Source organism: Sturnus vulgaris, chromosome 13, assembly GCF_052056855.1.
Source record: "Sturnus vulgaris isolate bStuVul1 chromosome 13, bStuVul1.hap1, whole genome shotgun sequence".
In the NCBI taxonomy this organism is placed as follows: Eukaryota; Metazoa; Chordata; class Aves; order Passeriformes; family Sturnidae; genus Sturnus; species Sturnus vulgaris.
The window spans coordinates 13,675,581-13,693,803 of record NC_142255.1 but is presented as its reverse complement, the minus strand read 5'-3'; the positions used below and the strand labels follow the sequence as shown (position 1 = coordinate 13,693,803).

The window sequence follows — 18,223 nt, the reverse complement described above, 5'->3', positions numbered from 1 at the left end:
CTGCTTGGAGAGCACATCTCATAAAATCAGCTTTAAGGCAACTTAAAGAGGAGCCTTGGATGGGAGATGCTTAAACGGATCTTCATCAATTTCTAACCTGATTTACTCAGATCAATGCAATTTCTGACCACTGCCAAGCCACGCTGCTTTGAAGCTGAGGATGCTTCCACAAAAGGGCTCTCAGCACCTCCCCCCCAGGGCTCAGGACTCCGTCCAACAAATCACTTAAGCTTGGGCTTAACTTTAAGTACATGAATACCTCATTAACATCAAGGAGAGTACGTTAAGTAAAGAATATGTGTAAAGTGCTCTGCTGGATTGGGGCCGTGGATGCTGCAGTCATCTCTGCTAGGTAGAAAAATAAGCCAGACAAGGGGTTTCAGCAAGTATGATCTGGAGAATTTCTCAACAACAAAAAACTGTGAGAGCAGGAAGATGATTGACTGATTACTTTTCTGATTCATGGGAACCCATGGGAGCATCTAAATCAACTCCTTTTGAATCCTGCAGGGTGACTTCAGTCCAGCGATTAGAGTTGAGTGAAATGTTTTGATTGAGAACAAATTAATTCAAAAGTACTGTTTTGGCTAAATGAAAATCTTTTCCTGACCTATTTTGATTTTTTCTAATTTTCCATTTCCCAAAATCCCAACCGGAGTTTTTTAAGTTTTATGGATGATTTTAGTCTAATGTGTATATTTTTGTGTGTGGGAAAAGCATCTTGCTTAATGAAAACATTGTGGCAAAAAATCCAAAGAGAAGAACACATGCTTTCATTTTTAGCAGTGTCCCACTAGGAAAAAATATTTTAAAAATCATACGTTTTAACTGAAAGATTTGTGTGCTTTTTTCTCTCGGGAATAAAACAACATTAAAAAAAAACCCACTTTGTTTTAAATGTGGCAAGTTTTCATCAAGGAAAAAACCTAGAAACTGAGTGAAATGAAGGACAAAGTGCCTCTGTTCTACATCTACACAAAACAAACTTTTTTATTCCCCAATATCTCTCAATAACTCGCAGTTATGTAAAGCTATTGAACTGAGAACTCACCTTCAAAGAACGGCAAGGAGACAATAATTTGCAAATGAAGGGTTTCTTCCTGTCCCATATCCAAAGGGAGGTTTTTTTTCACAGAATCAAATAGCTTTATGATCAAACATTTTTTGTTTTTTTTCAAAATCACAGGGTAACTAGTTCCTGTTTTCAGGACATATTTTATCCTACAAAGAAATAAGAAAATAACTTATAAGTTAACATCACTGCAAGTGTGTCTTAGGGACACTCTTTTCCTTTCAATGAACCAAAGAATAGTCCTACCCCACAATATTCCTGTTTTAAGATGAACTGTAGTAATACTCCCCTCGCTTGCCATGTGCTCGTATTTCTGCCAGGGCTCACAGCCTCATTTCCTATCACAGAAAGCCCCAAAGATGGGGCACATCTCTGCCCCAGTGGACTCCTCCTAGCTCCAAGCACCCCCGTGCTATTCAACCTACCAGGATTGTGTCTTGTTGCTCGTAATTGAATCATATTGATTTTTAATGAGTTTAATTGATTGTGGTTGTCTCAGAGGCTGTGCTGACAGCTTCTTCTCAGAGGCTCAATTGTGTGGTAGAATGGGAGAGCACATAAGGGGTTAATGAAAGGCCACACAAGTTAATGGGGAACTGGAAAACCAAAGGGAGACCTAGAATGAATACCTGTGGAAGAAGCCAAGGAGGAATAAAGGCAAACAATTTATTTGACTTGAAACAGGTTATAAAAGACAATAATTGTTTTAAATAGAAAGCTCTTGAATTATAATTGGAAGTAATTGAAACCCACCGAAATATTGAATAAAACATTAGATAATTTAAATGGCGTTATCTTTACAATTTTCATTGGAAGTAACTGCAGTGAAGCCCACGAAATGTTGTGAGGGGAGGAGAGTCACGTTGTTTTCCACAGGCATTATGCAGGGTGTTTGATGGGGAGGTCTTTATAAATAGGTGGCAGCATTTGTTTCTGACCTGGCATTTCACAAGTGAAAGCCAGTCCCACAATGGGTGAGAAGGCAGGTGAGCAAGACTGAAGCATCTGCTATTTTCAGAGCCATTGCTTTAAAAAACAATCAAGAAGATGCCTCTCCCTGGAAGACTTCCTGCCTTCTTGATTGTATTTAGAGGCTAAAGACACATTTTCATGGCTGTGCATTATCATTCTGAAATGTTTTCCCAGAATATTTTCAGGAAAACATGTGCACATTGTCCTTTGTCAACTAGGAAAGCTACTTGAAAACAAGGAGTGCTTTTCAGCAAAAAGAAAAAAGGTGTTCATTCATCACAGCACTCAAGGTTTGTCTCATCAACATATGTAGCTATTTTTAGTTTGGTGTCTAAAGATGTAACTGCCCTAACTTGAAATACAGTTGTTCCACTGCAGAATTCATGGAAAATGTTACACAGGTTCTCAGCTCTGACCTGAACATCTCTCTGGGTAAGGCCACGTACAGTCCTCTGGAGGGAGAAGATTTGAATAATTATTTTATATCAGGCTATGGCTTCATAATGCGTGACATCCTGCCAGAGTTTCTGGATGATTAATATAATTACTACAATGGGCTTGATGAATTTTGAGACAGCAACTGTGATAGGAGCAAAGCAGCATTCCACCTACAAAAACATCTCCACAGATTCTAATCAGCTCCTGCATGGAAATTAGTTTGTTGAGTTCTCTTCCTATTTGCCATGGGCCATATTTTTCCAAGCAGATGTAAAGTAAGCAAGGAATTGAATTGCAATGATTTCAGGTTATTTTTGGTCACATGGAAATAAGCCATTTTCCATTCCCTTGATATAGAACCGGATACACAGATATTAGCCTATTAATGCCACATTTCCTATGGACTAAACCGAGGAAAGAAGATGAGTATCATTGAAGCATCAGTTGGGGAAAATTGCTGAAATGGAGTGGCAGATGAAGAGGATTGCATGATGTCTTTATCTATGAGGAGAGATGGAGAAGGGTGAATATGGAATGTGTACAGAGGAAAAAGCAGCTGAGCTTTGAGAGACTAACATAAGCTATAGCAGTCTGCTAATATTCCTGAAGGCTCTATTAACAACAGGATGATTTTTCCACAGATGATCATCTGTTCTGTCTTAGATTAATATCTACTGAAGTCATATGTTGGGCATCTGGCTCCTTTGTGCTTCTTCTCTAGAAGGACAAGTTAGAAGGGGGATTTTGCTTTCTAATACAGCTTACAAGAGCTTTCATGTTCCACATGGACAGAGGAAAAAAATGAGAGGCAGCTGAAGGCGAAAGGATTGATCCTGGGATACCCCAGTCCTGATTCATCTTCCTTGGGAAACTGGGAGGCATGGAGAAGAATCTGATGCAAGGAGCCCAAGCTGATGCAAGGGATGCAAAACTGGTGGAAGGATCTGTGAGTATCTGTCAGTAATGGGAGAAGCTGGGACATCATGGCTGATTGTTACAAAACAGTTTCAAAACTCCTCCAAGCCTGCCTCCATCCTTTTTTGATCTTTAAGTGCTGTGTGGTATATCTTTCTGTAGATTGTGCAGGATGAATGGGGGAGCATGCAAGTGTAAATTATAAGCACTAGTAAAGAAAGAAAGAATCACTTCGCTAAAAATGACATCACAAAAAGTAATTAGTTAGGTTTAAGATTCTGCCAGCAAATATACACGACAGGAAACACAAACATAAGGAGAGCAAGAGCTACCAGGCTTCACTTGGCTCCAGCCACTTCATCAGGGCTAATTAAAGTGTTCTTCCAAGTCCTTAAAGAGATTGACTATGACAGCAAACAATTTCAAATAAGATGCATTAGGCCAAAGAGGTGGTGGTGGAAGCAACAGGGAGGAAATCTGCATTGTCAAATCCCATTCCAATGTGCTCAGTGAAGAACATCCAAAGGGAAGCAAGGCCAAAGGCAAGGCCAGTGGATGCTCTGTAGCTAATTTGTCTTACCATGTCATTTGGTGGAAAGGTCTCAGCTGTCTCAAGGTCCTACCTGTGCTCCTCATGCCCCTGTCACTGCTCGTGCCCCGGGGTTTTGCTGCCATGTGGTACAGCCACGAAGGATCTCAGGACACTGGTGATTTGGAAGCTGCAGTTGTGATCATGTAATGAAATCTGATATACGGTTCCACTTCCATAAAAGAGGCAAATGAAGTCGTGCAGGGAATCCTACACTTTCTGATGTTTCCACTTTGAAGCCAATAAATGCAAATATGTATGTGTATAATATAGATACATCAAAACTGAAGTCACAGCTTGGGCCAAAATCAGGTTGGCAGCTTCCCTTTAAACAGTTTTATGGATCATTAAGTACCCCACAGGAGGCTGACTACACCAACTATGTTTTATTGATAGTTGAGAATTTCTTGCCTGAAACAAAACAATTATTCATGTTAATGAGAGGCTGGAACAAACTGCCCCAGACCAATGTCCTCTCCAAACACATGGAGACTCAAAATTCAGTCTCACATTTACTTATTGATGCGTTTTTCTGTTCACCAAAGATAATAATATTCTGTTGGATTCTTTCTTTAAACAGGTTAGCACAACTGTTTTCCTGGGAAGGTCTTTGGCAGGCAAAGAGATAGGATTTTTCACATGTGCTCCAACAAAATGTCAGCATATTCATGTAAGTAATATATATTCTTCTAAGAAAATCAATGAAAATGAGCCTATCTCACCAGAATAGCCAGCCTTCAGAGTGTGTCAGGGTATCACACTTTCATGTGAAGTTCTAAGTTCAGAGGCAAGGTGAATAATGCATGATATTTTTATTTACTGCTCTCCATCTCAGATAACTAACACACCCGTAAAACTGGAGATTCAATGCTACAAATCCCCAAAAAGGTCTTTTAAGTATTGCAAATATTTTCAAGGGAAACAAAGATGAGGTAGAGTATATAAAAAGTAGTAATTCACTTGGCCCTTAGCTCATCACTGAATACAAAGGGGGTGGCTGAATCTGGGTCTGCCAAAATCATGATCATTAGACCAGCAGATGACAAAACAACTTTAATACTCACTGCAGCGAAAAAAAATCTGATCTTGTAATTTAGCCAGTGCTGATCTGCTAACATCAAAATTAAAATGGTCATCCAGCCCTAAAAGTTTTAGTGAGATATATGTGGGGTTTATTGCATCACTATGACATTCCTCACAAACCCAGGGCAAAATCAGAAAGAAAAACATGGACAGGTGAGCAGAATGTACAAAATATTTTTCGCCTTGTACGGAAGCATTCATGTAAAGAAGCTAAATCTGGGAAGCTTCTAAAGTGATAAATCAGTTATGAAATGGGAACCTTCATTACAGGCTGTCCACTTAATTATTTGACAAGTTAATTAATCTCCCAAGCAACTGTGTAGAACTGCTGTTTCCTCAGTAAGCAATGGAAACAAACTTTGGCAGATCCCACAGGTCTTGGCACTACAGTATCAATAGGACTCTACAAAGTTATGTATAATAGGCATTAAGTGGGGTCAAATTGCTTCTGTAGGAGTAGCTGGAATTGCTTATTGCCTGAAGGTGTTTATGTTGCTAATTATTTCGTTGCAGATAATTATGGTTTGGCAGTTTAGTTGCGGCTCAGCTTTCAAGAGATGCCTCTTTTCTCCTCAGAAAGCCTTAGCATCATGTAGGAAAGGACAGAGCCTCCTGCCTCCTTAGAACAATGCCACTGTCTGCCTCTCCTCAAGAGACAACACAATTACAGCTGACACCATAATTGATGATGAAGTTTTCTAGTGAGAAAGATGGACACACATTATTATCCCATCAATCTTGTTCCACACGGAGTCTTGTGCTGCTGGTTTTTCATACTGTGGCAGCAAATTGACTGAAGGATGCTGAGCAGTCTGTTTGTGTTCCCAGGGGTACCCCATGACGGAGTGAGGGCAACGTACAGGGCACAAGGAGAAAGGTGAGACCAGAGAAAAGATCACTCAGTGTGAATTGAAGCCAAATTTACTTCCACCACGCTTTTTACCTGCTCATGTCTGCATTATACAGTATCAATTCCCAAGGAAACAGGACATCATCCAACCCTGGCTTATTGCATGTGCATTGCATGAGCAATGTTTGGCCATTAACAGCCACTGCCCCTCGTTCATACCCAGTTCTACCTGAGCTCAGTCACAGATCCCTGCCAGGTCCGTAAGTGCATGGAAACTCCAATGGAAATGTGCTGTGTATCTATTAGGAAACTTTCCAGAAACATCTAAACTAAGTTTAGGTTTCCAGAGAAGAGGAGGCTCGGGGATGACCTTACCACTCTGGACACCTCCCTGGCAGGAGGTGGTGGTCAGGTGAAGGTCTGGCACTTCTCCCAGGCAGCAAGTGACAGGACAAGAGAACTGTCTGAGGCTGTGCCAGGGGAGCTTCAGGTTGAACATCAGGGAAAATTTCTTCACTGAAAAGGTGGCCAGCTCTTGGAACACACTGCCAGGAACTGGTGGGGTCACCTGCTCTGGAGGTGTTCAAGAAATGACTGGATGTGGATCTCTGTGCTGTGGTTTATTTGGAATGGAGGTGTTTGGTCAAAGACTGGACTCAATATCTTGGGGATCTTTTCCAACCTTAATGATTCTATGATTCTTAAAATCTCCTCTCTTCACAGATACATGAAAGACACCTGCTTTTTACCTGTCCACAGCTTTTCTGAATACCTGAGCAGAAAATTATTTTCTTCAGTTGATGACACGATATGATTAGTCAACAAATATAATTGCATCTTTTGTTAATAAATAAATAAATAAAACCACTAAAATATAGTATTTGGCACAGCTGTATTATTCCTGTAATGAATAATCACTAAAGATATTATTGTGGATGCAGTTACCATGCAGCAATGTGAATAAAATTCTTTAGATGGAAAATTGTACTTCAAGAAAATGTATGCAATAGTACAACTGTATTATTGCCCATTAATATGTATTAGTTCAATGAAAAATGCCTGACTGAGCTGGTTTACATAGATTAGGATGGCAGGCAGTGAAAGGAAGCACTTGGACTTGGTTAAATGGGCTGTGAAGATAGGAGGAACTCTAATCCAAAGCAGAGGAGCAAACCACCAAGATAGGCTGTCCAGTTCCGTTGGTATGATTTGTTCCCTCTCTTATTCATATCAGTGTTTTTATTATGACAAATAATCAGCATTCTCTGCTCCAGATGCATTAGCTCTACTCAGTCCTCTTGAATGTGTATTTAAAAGCTTTCTATTTAAAAATAATAAAATAAGATAATTCTTCCCAAGGTGGCTACTTAGCAGGAATCATCTCATTTGCTTTAATGTCTCCAGGAGGCAGAACTGAAGCTCATGACAGGCTTGTCATTGTCAAGACATGCTTATTTGAGCCTAAAATACTCAAATAATTCACTCCTTACTCTAAGTTCTGCACATGACACGGAGGGTTTGTTCCAGCTCCCCAAACTGCACCGAGTGGGGCATTCCCACAACCCTGGGGGGAGCTTTCACTGAGACACATCCAGTGTTTCAAATTATGCCAAACACATCCTTCTGTCCAGGCATGCTTAGTTACACATATAAAAACCAACTATTTTGCTTTCCCTTCTGGCTAACAGCCTTGTTATGAGACAAACTATTATGGCAGTCATATGCTCAGCATAAGATGCAGTTTTCCCTGAGTTTATTTAAAAACACTCAGTTTGGTGCCTCTCTCAGCCCCACCATCTACACTAAGTCTCATTTCTAGTGTGGGGCTGGCTGACACCGTTTTCCCCTACCTGTGCAAAAGGAGAGGCAATATTTGTGAGGGTTTAGGTGAGGAAAAGCAGAACACTCACTCCAGAGGTAGCCTTGATTGGAGGACAAGGTGGCCTGGGATGGATTGAGTCACCAGGGATGGGGTGTGAGGAAAGAAGAAGAACCAAAATAACTTGGGGGCCTCTGGACTCAACATTACTGGAATATCAATAAACAACAGAAATTTGGAGGCAAAATAGGCACATGATGGGTTTTATGGACAAAGAGGTGCATCCTGTGTTATTTTGACCCTCAGAACTTGTTGCATAGCACTTTCATATTGGGACACCAGGATGCAAACATGCCTTAAGGATATGAAGACAAAAAAGAGATCCTTATGTTTAGAAAAAGATATTTATATATGACCCCCCCCCCCCCCCCCCCGCCCAGGTCACAAAGGTTATCCAAATCAGTGAAAAATGATATTATAAATGACTACAAAAGATTTAGTGCCTTCATTCCCCAAACAGCCCCATAAATTGTATGTCTAATCCTCTGTCTTGACCACATCCTCATCCAATTTCATCTGCCTTGCACAAAACTTAGTAACCTCTCAACAAACACAGCAGACCAACAAGAGTGGGGTTCATGTAGTGTGTTAAATCTCTTCTCACCAATAAAATGTGATGGGATCTTTAATAACCACTCCTCATCTATGAATGTTTAAAGTTATGGGACTGGGGTGATTCTTTCCACCCATGTTTTTATGCACTTTGTTCCCAGGGCTCTAGTGACATTCTAATAAGTGTATTGAATTTTGAGCTATTCAAGGGATTTTGCTATTATTTATGAGAATGCATTGATTTGTCTTTCATGTGAAAGAATATATGTAAAATTGAGTTTGGTTGTGGTTGTTTCTTTGTTCAATGTCTCTGATATGATCATGGCTTCATAACAACTTCAATATATTATTGCCAGAGGTACCATAAAATAGGGAGACATTATCCTTCATGTCATAATTCTTTCTCTGCTGAATAAACTCAAAAGCTTATTTTTGTTTGTTTGTGTATCGATCCTTACTTTGGAACACAGTAAATTAATGCTACTAAACAAGAGGCCAATTTCCCTTGTAGTTTCACCAAAATGGACTTCAATTAGCTATGCTTCTATGGCTCTGTTATGATGCTTTCATAAGTGGGTTATGACATTGACAACAAATCAGTGAAACTTAAGCTCCTGTTATTATCAACTCAAGGTAAAAATTGTACATGCCTTTATCCCTACATAATGGGAGCTTCAGCCAGTGTGGTCAGAAATAGCACTGACATGAAATACCTGCAAGTTATGTTGGCATTGTAAGACAGACCAGTCACAAAATAAGTGTGGAAAAAAAAGGGGAAGAGAAAAAAAAAGAAGAAAAGCAGAAAATGCAGTGTCTTTGAGATGTCCTAATTTCTGCCTTCCCATTGTTCCAGCTGTGCAGCAACAGGATATTTGTGACCCACGGTCTGACATGCCCTCGAAGCCAGTTTGCCATGGTCAAAATTAGACTCATGGACACACGAGGAGATTGTTTCTTCTGCTATTATTTCACTGTAGAAAATATGAACACGGAATTATCATGCATTAGCTCTTTCCATAAGACAGTGAGGACTTATGGAATAAATTTAGTTGATGGCAAGTTCAAAATGTTCATCAGGAGATTACTCTGCATTGCCACGAGATGTTCTGGGTGCTAAATTTTTATACGGGTTTTTTAAGTGGCTGGACAAATAAGGAGAGAAAATTCTGTAAGAAATTATTAAATATAAGAATAGCAGCTCTGGTTAGAAAAGTCCCTCACCTGTAAGCTGCCTGTCAGAATGAAAGGTGCTCTGACACTATTCACAGCCAATTTGCTGCTAATGGCCAGGCTTAGAGGGTGCTTGATAGAAATAACATCTCAGCTAATCTTTAAATGACTTCTCACTTCCATAGCAGGGACTGTGGGTAGAGAACGCCTTCCCTGATGAAAAGCTGAAGTTGCTGTAAAATGCAGCAGCATTATTGCCATGTCTTCCTCTGTTGGAGATGGCAGGGACAGAGCCCTGCGTGCTGGGTGAGCCCCGTCCCAGTCTGCTGTTCTTAAGCTTGCAGCAGATCATCCTGATTTAATTTTACTTTCTCTATTTTCATATTTACACTGCTCACTGTGCATTATCCTCATGTCTACTAAGTGGATGCCTAGTTTAGGGTGTCAAGTTCATATTTTATGGGATAGAATAGAGGATGCATTCTCTGTGTCCATACAGTCATTTCTCTTTACCTCGCTGATGCCAATCTCACACCTTGTCCCCTCCCACTGAAAAAAGACACCCTTAAAAGCTTTTTAAAAATCCTATTTTGAAATATTTTGTTGCTATTCAAAGATTATTCCTTTGTCTTGTCTTATTTATTTTTCTTTCTTTTCTTCAACTAATGGCTAAACAGCTGCAGCAACATGCAACTTCGGAGCTCCCTGCTGCTGCTCTCAGAAACGAAACAATCTGTACTTAAACCAATTTGCTTGTAAATTCCCGCTTCCCTGCCTCCAGCCTGCTAAACTGTTCATGCCCATCATGCCAATCTGTTTTTCCTATGCAGAGATCACTCTATCAGTGCCAGAGAACCCCCTACAAACTAATGCTGCAGGCTATGCCTAGGGAAGGAGGAATAATGTCTCTGAGCTCATCAACTAACTGCATTTTATTGGAACAACACAATTTAGATTGACCACTGAGGTCTGGATGAAAGGCAGGGTCACTTTAAAGGGGGAATAATATGTCCCTGTTATTGGGGCGCAGGATTTACCTCTGGAGTCCATATTAAAGGGAATGCCATGGCACTAAGGGAGTTGTGAATATTGTATTTCAGTCTGAGAGCAATGTACCTAACTGCAATGCAAAAATATGTGCTAGAAATCAACTTGAACTGGTAAGATATGAGACACTGGGAATGAACATAAATAATTCTAAGCCAAGGCACCAGCAGGGGACTGACAAAACATATAACCAAGAGACTGGCTGTTTGCTTCCTTTTTCATACTGTTTTATGATTTCATTTCTCTGTGCTGATTAAAAAGGGACTAAAAAACAATGCTGGAGACTGAGTATTTTGGGCATGTGCTGTTCCAGTTTCCCCCAAACAACTCTGCCACAACCAATCCCTTTCCATCTTTAAATTAGCAGGTTTTTAGAATACATTTCCCCTAACTGACATTCAATATTCTGGTGGAATGAGATTGTCCTCTGAAATCTAAGCTGAATATGTTTATGAGTATCTTTTACCAATATGTACCTTCTTTAGGTTAAAGTGCTCTTGCCTTTTCCTGGTGTTTACAACACTACATAATTCAATTTTTAGGCTGTTTAAGCCAGGTCTTCCTAATTCTGACAGTAGAAAACTCCATTTTTTTCAGCCACGTTGTCCTGTTCTCCAACTGCTCTACATTAAATCCCTCCCTTCCTGATCAGCAGGCAGGAGATCTGACCTTACACAACAGCATCCATACTTTTTCAAGTAGAACCATCTGCTATACTCAAATCCCACACTGACTTTTAATGGTGACACCTTATTGATGGGCCATCAATTGTTATACCTATGTTGTTCTTCTCACATGTCATTACCAAGTAAAGATCACAGTAAAGAATATGACTACTGTTACCTAAATATATGACACAGCAGTCTGTACTAGCAGATCCCATCCTGTTTCTGTTACTCCATCTTTCAATATCATCCAACTCTTCTTACAGTGTTCCAACACTTCTCATTTCTAAAGTTTTCCTGGTTTGTACCCACAGGTACAAATGTCATTTGCACTTTTATACACTGAATGTATAACAAAGAGTATTCATGAGTGTTTAAACCAGATTAGACACCTGGAAACCCTTTTAGGACTGACATTCCTATCTTGTTTTCAACCTGATGCTTCTCCCTTTAAACAAACCTATTGTTTCCCCTTCAGCTGTTTCTTTGTTTGCCTTACAGTTCCTGTGCTAAACCCCAGATCTGCCAACAAAACGAATCATTTCTCATGCAGCACCATATCGAATGCTTTACTGAAATCCAGATAGATTAAATCTACTGCTTTTCCTTTGTCTAGAAAATCAATTATCTTATCAAAGAATGATATCGAGTTAGTCTGGTACTCTCTGAGTCTTTGTTAAACCTATCTAACATTTTATCCCATTTTCCATATCCTTCCATGTCTCTAATTATTCTCTCCTTAGGAATTTACTTGAAAGCCTTTGTGTGAGCATCTCTATTTGCGATCCAAGTGGATTTTGACCTTGGTTTGCAGGGACTCTACTCCATGTTGTTAATTGTTCAAATTCAAGATCCAAGTGCCTGTATAGTATCAGGATGTGCCCTCAAAAGTATCTGTGCAGAAGTGCAGAAGGAGAACTAGAGCAATGAAGGGATAAAATCATCAGGAATTCACAAAGACATAAGGGAAGCCTCATAAATTTTTGCACTCTTCTTATGCTGTTTTTTTCAATCCCTGCCAAAACAGCTGCCCCTGTGTAGATATTTTAATAGTCTCCTGACAAGGGTATTCTGAGGTTACCCTGCTTCCACCAAAGTGTACATTGCACTAACAGGAAAGGGTCTCTGAGGGTGAAGGTTCTGGCACAAATAAGCATCTGTAAATCTACTGAGATTGAGTGAATTATGTATTTTCATCTATTCTGTCTTTGGTGTCCTATCCAAGTCCCACAGGGAAATTCAGGTGTGACAACAGCATCTTCACACCCTTCAGAAGAACAGGACCAGTAATTGGCTTTGCTGGGGGAACACCTCCAAGATAAATATTGTTGGTTCTTTACCTCTCTTCTCTTGTCACTCTTCTGTCCCACGAAATATATTATCATTGTTGTACTGAGGCTGCTATAAATGAAACTCTTTCACTGGTGCCATTATGAGCCCTACTTTTAAACAGTTTATCATTCAAAGACAAAGATGCATTTTCTCCCCTTATCACAATTGATGCTGGGTGTAAAAGTTCAGGCACAGGCTACTGTCAAAAATAAACTTCTGAATTTTTAACACAGCCATGAGCATTCTTGAGTAGAAATGGGCCAAGAAGACTCTAGTATAAAGAGACATTGGCATTTCAGCCTATGAAGTCAGGAGCAGTGCTAGAGCACAAACTTGAATCAAAAATACTGAATATTGTAATGATCCTTTATCCTGCAAACAGTCTTAGCTGAATTCTCACAGTCAGATTCCTTCAGAGTTTGGAAGATACATGAACCAGATCTGGTTTTGTAATTTGTGCTCATAGAAAAAGAAATTATCTCAGCTTTTCCTAAAGCAAGCAGATACACAAAGATTTCCAGGAACCACAAGGAGACAAAGAGCAGAACACAGTGTCAATAACTCCACATAAATTTAAACCTCTGCACAAGCCTTTGGATTCTATTGGAACTAACAGGGGAGAGAGAGCAATCCAGGAATGAAAGGGAGAAATTTGACCTGCACCATAAATGGAAGATCTGGTGGTCGAAGAGTAAATGTGGGATAGTCCAGTGCAGTTAACTTCCCAGTGTCTGGATTTCTTATCCATAAAATGATAGTAATGATACTTGCCTTTGTGAAGTACTTTGAGATCTGTGGTGGAAAAGTGATGTACAAAGACAGACATTGTTATTTCAAAGGGACAGGGAATAGCAGGTATCATAGATCTGGAATTACACAATAGACAAATATTGGAAGGGGAACAGTGGGAGTCAGCTGTACCCTACAGTTTGTTGCAGCTTAAATAATATTCATGGCTTTCCTGTCCAAGTGCACTATTTCAGGTAATTACTCTGTTGCTCGCTTATCAGGGAGGAGATTAGAAATAATTTATTTTGCTAGAAGGATATAATTAGAGCCAAACAAAATAACCTGGTACAGAACAATTAGCAAATTCACTTATTCTGTGCAGTATTCCTAGAGAAATTCTCAAACACTTTTGTTCATTTGGAAGACTTACTAATTTTTTCAGGCATCAGTGACTTTCTGTAACACCAACGCAAGCTACCCTATGGGGTAAACACTTTTCCTTCCCACAAATAGCCACATATTTTCTGGTGCCTGTCATGTGATTCCTCATCAGGCTGAGCACACCCACATCTGCCTCACACACATCACTTCCAGTCTGTCCCAGGAAACTTTCTTGGGGCAGCCTCATCCTTGCTGAGCTCCTGCTGCTTCCAGGGATTGTGCCTGTCTTTATATGATGCTCCTTTCATCTTCCCCTGTGCTCCAGACCACTGCTTGCTGATGGAAACCAGGATGAAGTACAGCTGAGCAGATTAATATCCCTTATGAAGGGATGTGGGGAATATGCCATCGTGCAGACTAGATGCTGTGTGACAGGAGAGGAAAATCAAAGTGAAAAGCACATGCATCAGAGGAACAGCAGCCAGGGCCCTTTGATTACTCTGTACAGAGTATGCCTGGGAAAAATCAGAGGGAATTTTGTCTGAGCAGTGGCACTAAGGTCAGGCCACAGCTCATACCAGTAACAAGCCCAAGCAGAGCACATCACTGAGCAAAGCTCATGGAAGCAGGCCGAGGGCCTGCAGGAGGTGTAGGGCAGCCAAAGTCACTGCAATGCATTCAGTGCAGTGCTGTAAGTCCAGAATAACTTCACCAGAGCTAACACATGGTCTTCTATGTAGCCCTGACCTCATGGCCATGGCTCAAGAAGTCTCTCAGATGTCTAGACATCTGAAAGGTAGGATAGGCAAAAAATTCAGCTTTTGGAGATGTTGGGAACGGCAGTGAGCAGGCAGGGGAGAAGGATGCACACATGCATTGGCTGTCCCCTGCTGTCCTGCTGGCTGCAGTACGGAGCTCCAGCTGGCAAATTGCCACCTAATGCCTGCACAATCACGGGCCTTTGGAGTGGCTTTCGAAATCCCTGTCTGGATAATGATGGAGTGGGCACATGGGGCCAGGCCACCCTGCTGGGCTAAGTACAGCTCTGAGGAGCAGTGTTGGGGGAGATGAGGCAGCTGGGAACAGCAGCTCCACCAGCACTGCTCCATCACCTGGGGACCAGGCAGTGCCTCCTTCCCTCCACCTGCTCCCAAATCCTGACCCCTGCAAGGCACTGTGAGGTGCCCATGGTTAGAGGACACCAAGAGATTGGCTTCTTCATCTCCAGGCTTCTCTCATCCATACCCATCCAGGAAAGGGATTGCTGCTGGCTGATGGCCAGTGGTGCTCCCTCCACCCTGCAGACTGGGAAATCAGCATCTGCTGAGCCTTTCTAAATCATCCCCAGCCCTCCTCTGCAAAACCCGCATGGCTCCTCCATCTGCACAGTTGTACTACTCTGGGAAACCACTTTCCCCCCACTCATCCACTTCTTTCACTTGTATTTTACATGAGGAAGTAGGAAACACTTGGGATAAAATACAAAACATTCTCATAAAATTTGTATTACTCCCTTCAGCCCTTCTCCTCCGATTGAAACTAAATATAGCAAAAGCCAGTCTGCTGGTTGGAACAAACACAAATAGCTGAAATAAAGGTATGACAAATCAAGGCCAGGTTGCTCTCACTCTGCCTCCTGGATGAGGTGACTGTTGTCTGTCTATGATGACACTAGCAAGATTTTTATGTTCTGAATTGCAAGGGATTCATGATCACTGAACAGAGATATTACTGCAAAGCCTAGGGGTGACTTACTGAAACTTCAGCTAAAACAGCTCTGCACTATGTCCAAGAAACAGCTGCCTGATCTCTTCATTTATAGAATCATTTTTAGATCAGAAAGACATTTTAAGAATATTTTCTTTCAGTGGGCAATGCAGATTTGGTAACAGCAACTTTTTTTCAAATTTATATTTGCTTCACTGAATCCTTCTCAGAGGCTAAAAGGGGAATTTTGAAACTTCATTTTGACATTGAATATGTTACTCTGATCCAAATGTTTCATTTTGCCACTTTCAAAGAAAATGTTTTGATCTTCCCTTTGCAAATTTAGTTTGGTTAGAATTTGCCTTACATTTTGTTTTGAAAAGTGTGCTCATAATCCAGCTGTTACTTCTGTTAAAGAGACAAAAGAAATTTTTTGCCCAAACCAAGATGTTGCTTTTTTATTGCTTTACTTTTGGCTTGGAAAAAAACAGACAGACAGAAACAATGGAGAAAAGAAGTGTTCTTGCTAGTGAACCAAAAATGCAATTATTCTCATTTCAGTAAAGGTCTTGTCTGCAGAGGGAGGTGAATGTTCAGTGCACTCTAGCACACATTTACAACCCAACCTGTTGCATGATACCTCCCCCAGATGGATCCCCTCCCCCGAGGGCAACACTAAAACATTAGAAGTTAAGTTTTCCCAATCAAAGGCAGATTGAGGCTTGGATTCAGTCCACTTCCCTTACCTCACCCAAGATCTGAATTGCCATCTGCACATGCCTGTTTCTCATCACTGGGTACCCAGGGATTCTGGGCCAACCTTACATCAATCAGGCACTTTGGTGAAGACCCAGAAAAAAGGAATGCCAGCCTTTGGTGCCCATAAAGAAAGTCCTCCAGGGCTGGGTAACTACATGGCTGCATTTTGGACCAATTGTTAAAGCATCAGTGATACTACAAAACAAAACCAAAACACAATCTGCAGATTTTGGCACAACACCCTTCCTATGAGGTTATGCTGCCTCAGGAAGGTTATGGAATAGTTTCTCATGAGCTCCTCATTCAACACTTAAACCAAACCAGGGGGGGATAGAGGATATGGAGAGGGTTCAAACAAATTTCCACACATCAAGGCCTTTATCTAAGTTGGACTTGCTGTGTTGCTGCAGACTGAGAAAAGTCACTTAGGAAGATGCTCCTGATTGAAAGGCTACTATTATGACCAAGGTAATCTGGGAGCCCAAATAATGATCCCAGACTTGCCATTGGGGTGTGAGTAGTATCTTCTGCAGTAGGGAAAGGGTAATATTGCATCTCAAAATGTAAGAAACCCAGAAAATGAGGGATTTTTAAAAATTTATTATTTCCCAGTCTAAACAACTCTTGTTTGTGCCTGAAACCTTCCTGCTTCTGACTCACCTCCTTGCATGCTCCACCTTGTGCATGGGATGAAACCTTAGCCCCATCGAGTCCTGTCACCCAGAATGAAGTCTGACAGTGACTGCCAAACCTCCTGGGGAGGCTGTGAGTGCAAGCAGCTGCTAAACTAAAGCTGCACAAACGGGACTACGTGGAAATCCATACTCTGACCTGCACACTGTCAGCACATCACTCTTCCAACACACCAGCAATGCTCTTTTGTTGGTCTGGCTGAGGCAACACCAGTGTCCCTCCCTGGCAGAGCTCAGAGTGCAGGGAGGCAAATATAGAGCAGTTTTCCTCCTGGTCACAGCCCTATCCACATCCTGTTTTCCATCAGCAGCAGAGTCTGCAGGAGGCAAGGGTGGAGGCTCTCTGCTCTGTGGTGTTACACTGCTGCATCATCCCCATCAGGCTCAGATGTCAGCAAGACACAAGGAATTGGCACTTCTCATACTGATTTTTTCCAGTAGCTCACTCTGCTTTATCCATGGAAATCACAGCAAGTGCACTGTGCCAAGTCCTGATCCCACTGAAGTCAGTGGTGGAGTTCCAGTTGACCCCAGTGGGGCTGGGCTTTAAGTAGCACCATGTAATCTTGTGCACTTTATGTAGCATATGTGCATTCTCTCCCTGCACGGTTATTTGACTTTCACACTCTTGATGGAAATGTGTCTTTATAAATTTACAAATAGTGCAGCAGCTGTGTGTTTATGTAACCTCATTTGAGGGCCACATGTATTCTCACCCTTGTGCTATTAATATTTATACTGCCACAACCACATACACACAAATACCTCACACAAATACACATGCATGCAGAGGAACAATAAGGAAAATAGATTAAAACCCCTTCTGAGTCAGCCACGCCTTTGCAAAATTCCATGGGAAGGCAGATCTATGTTCTTGAAAGAGATTATGAAGAAAGTTTTTGCTAGATCCTGGTGACTTTGCAAACTTCTGTTCTTTAGCACCATTAGTTTCTGCACAGCAACACCTCTCCTCGATTTCAAGTGACCTGAGTCCAAAACATTTTGTGGAGCAAAGTCAGATCTTTCAGCCAGTTGGGAGACAGACAATTTATAGGGCAGCCAGGACTCCAAGTGCTGCAAGCTATTGATGGCAGGGCAAGGGACTCCAGCTGCTGCTGCTGCTTCCCAGCCAGGGTAATAGCATTGTTCAGAAGGCCACAATGGAGCTGGGGAACAGCTTTTCATGAAAATTACCTTTTTTTTTTTTTTTTTAGGCAAAAAATGCTGCCTTAGTCAATCTGCAAATTACCAAACTTGCTTCAAATGCAAACACGTAAAAAACCTACAAAACATACAGCCTAGATGTTTTATTTTGACAACTCAGATGAAACATTTTGATTTCCTCATGCTGAGAAGCTTAGCATTCTTGAATTTACCTCCATTTAATCTTA

The 18,223-nt window shown here is 41.1% G+C and overlaps 1 long non-coding RNA gene across 1 annotated transcript; it reads left to right on the top strand.

Moving 5' to 3' along the window:
• Window positions 1-1,982: 1,982 nt before the first annotated feature.
• On the top strand, window positions 1,983-8,779 carry LOC148222258 (uncharacterized). The gene is made up of 3 exons (XR_015806542.1): window positions 1,983-3,428; window positions 4,567-4,656; window positions 5,583-8,779. It is a non-coding gene; the product is annotated as an uncharacterized LOC148222258 (long non-coding RNA).
• The last annotated feature ends 9,444 nt before the right edge of the window (window positions 8,780-18,223 follow it).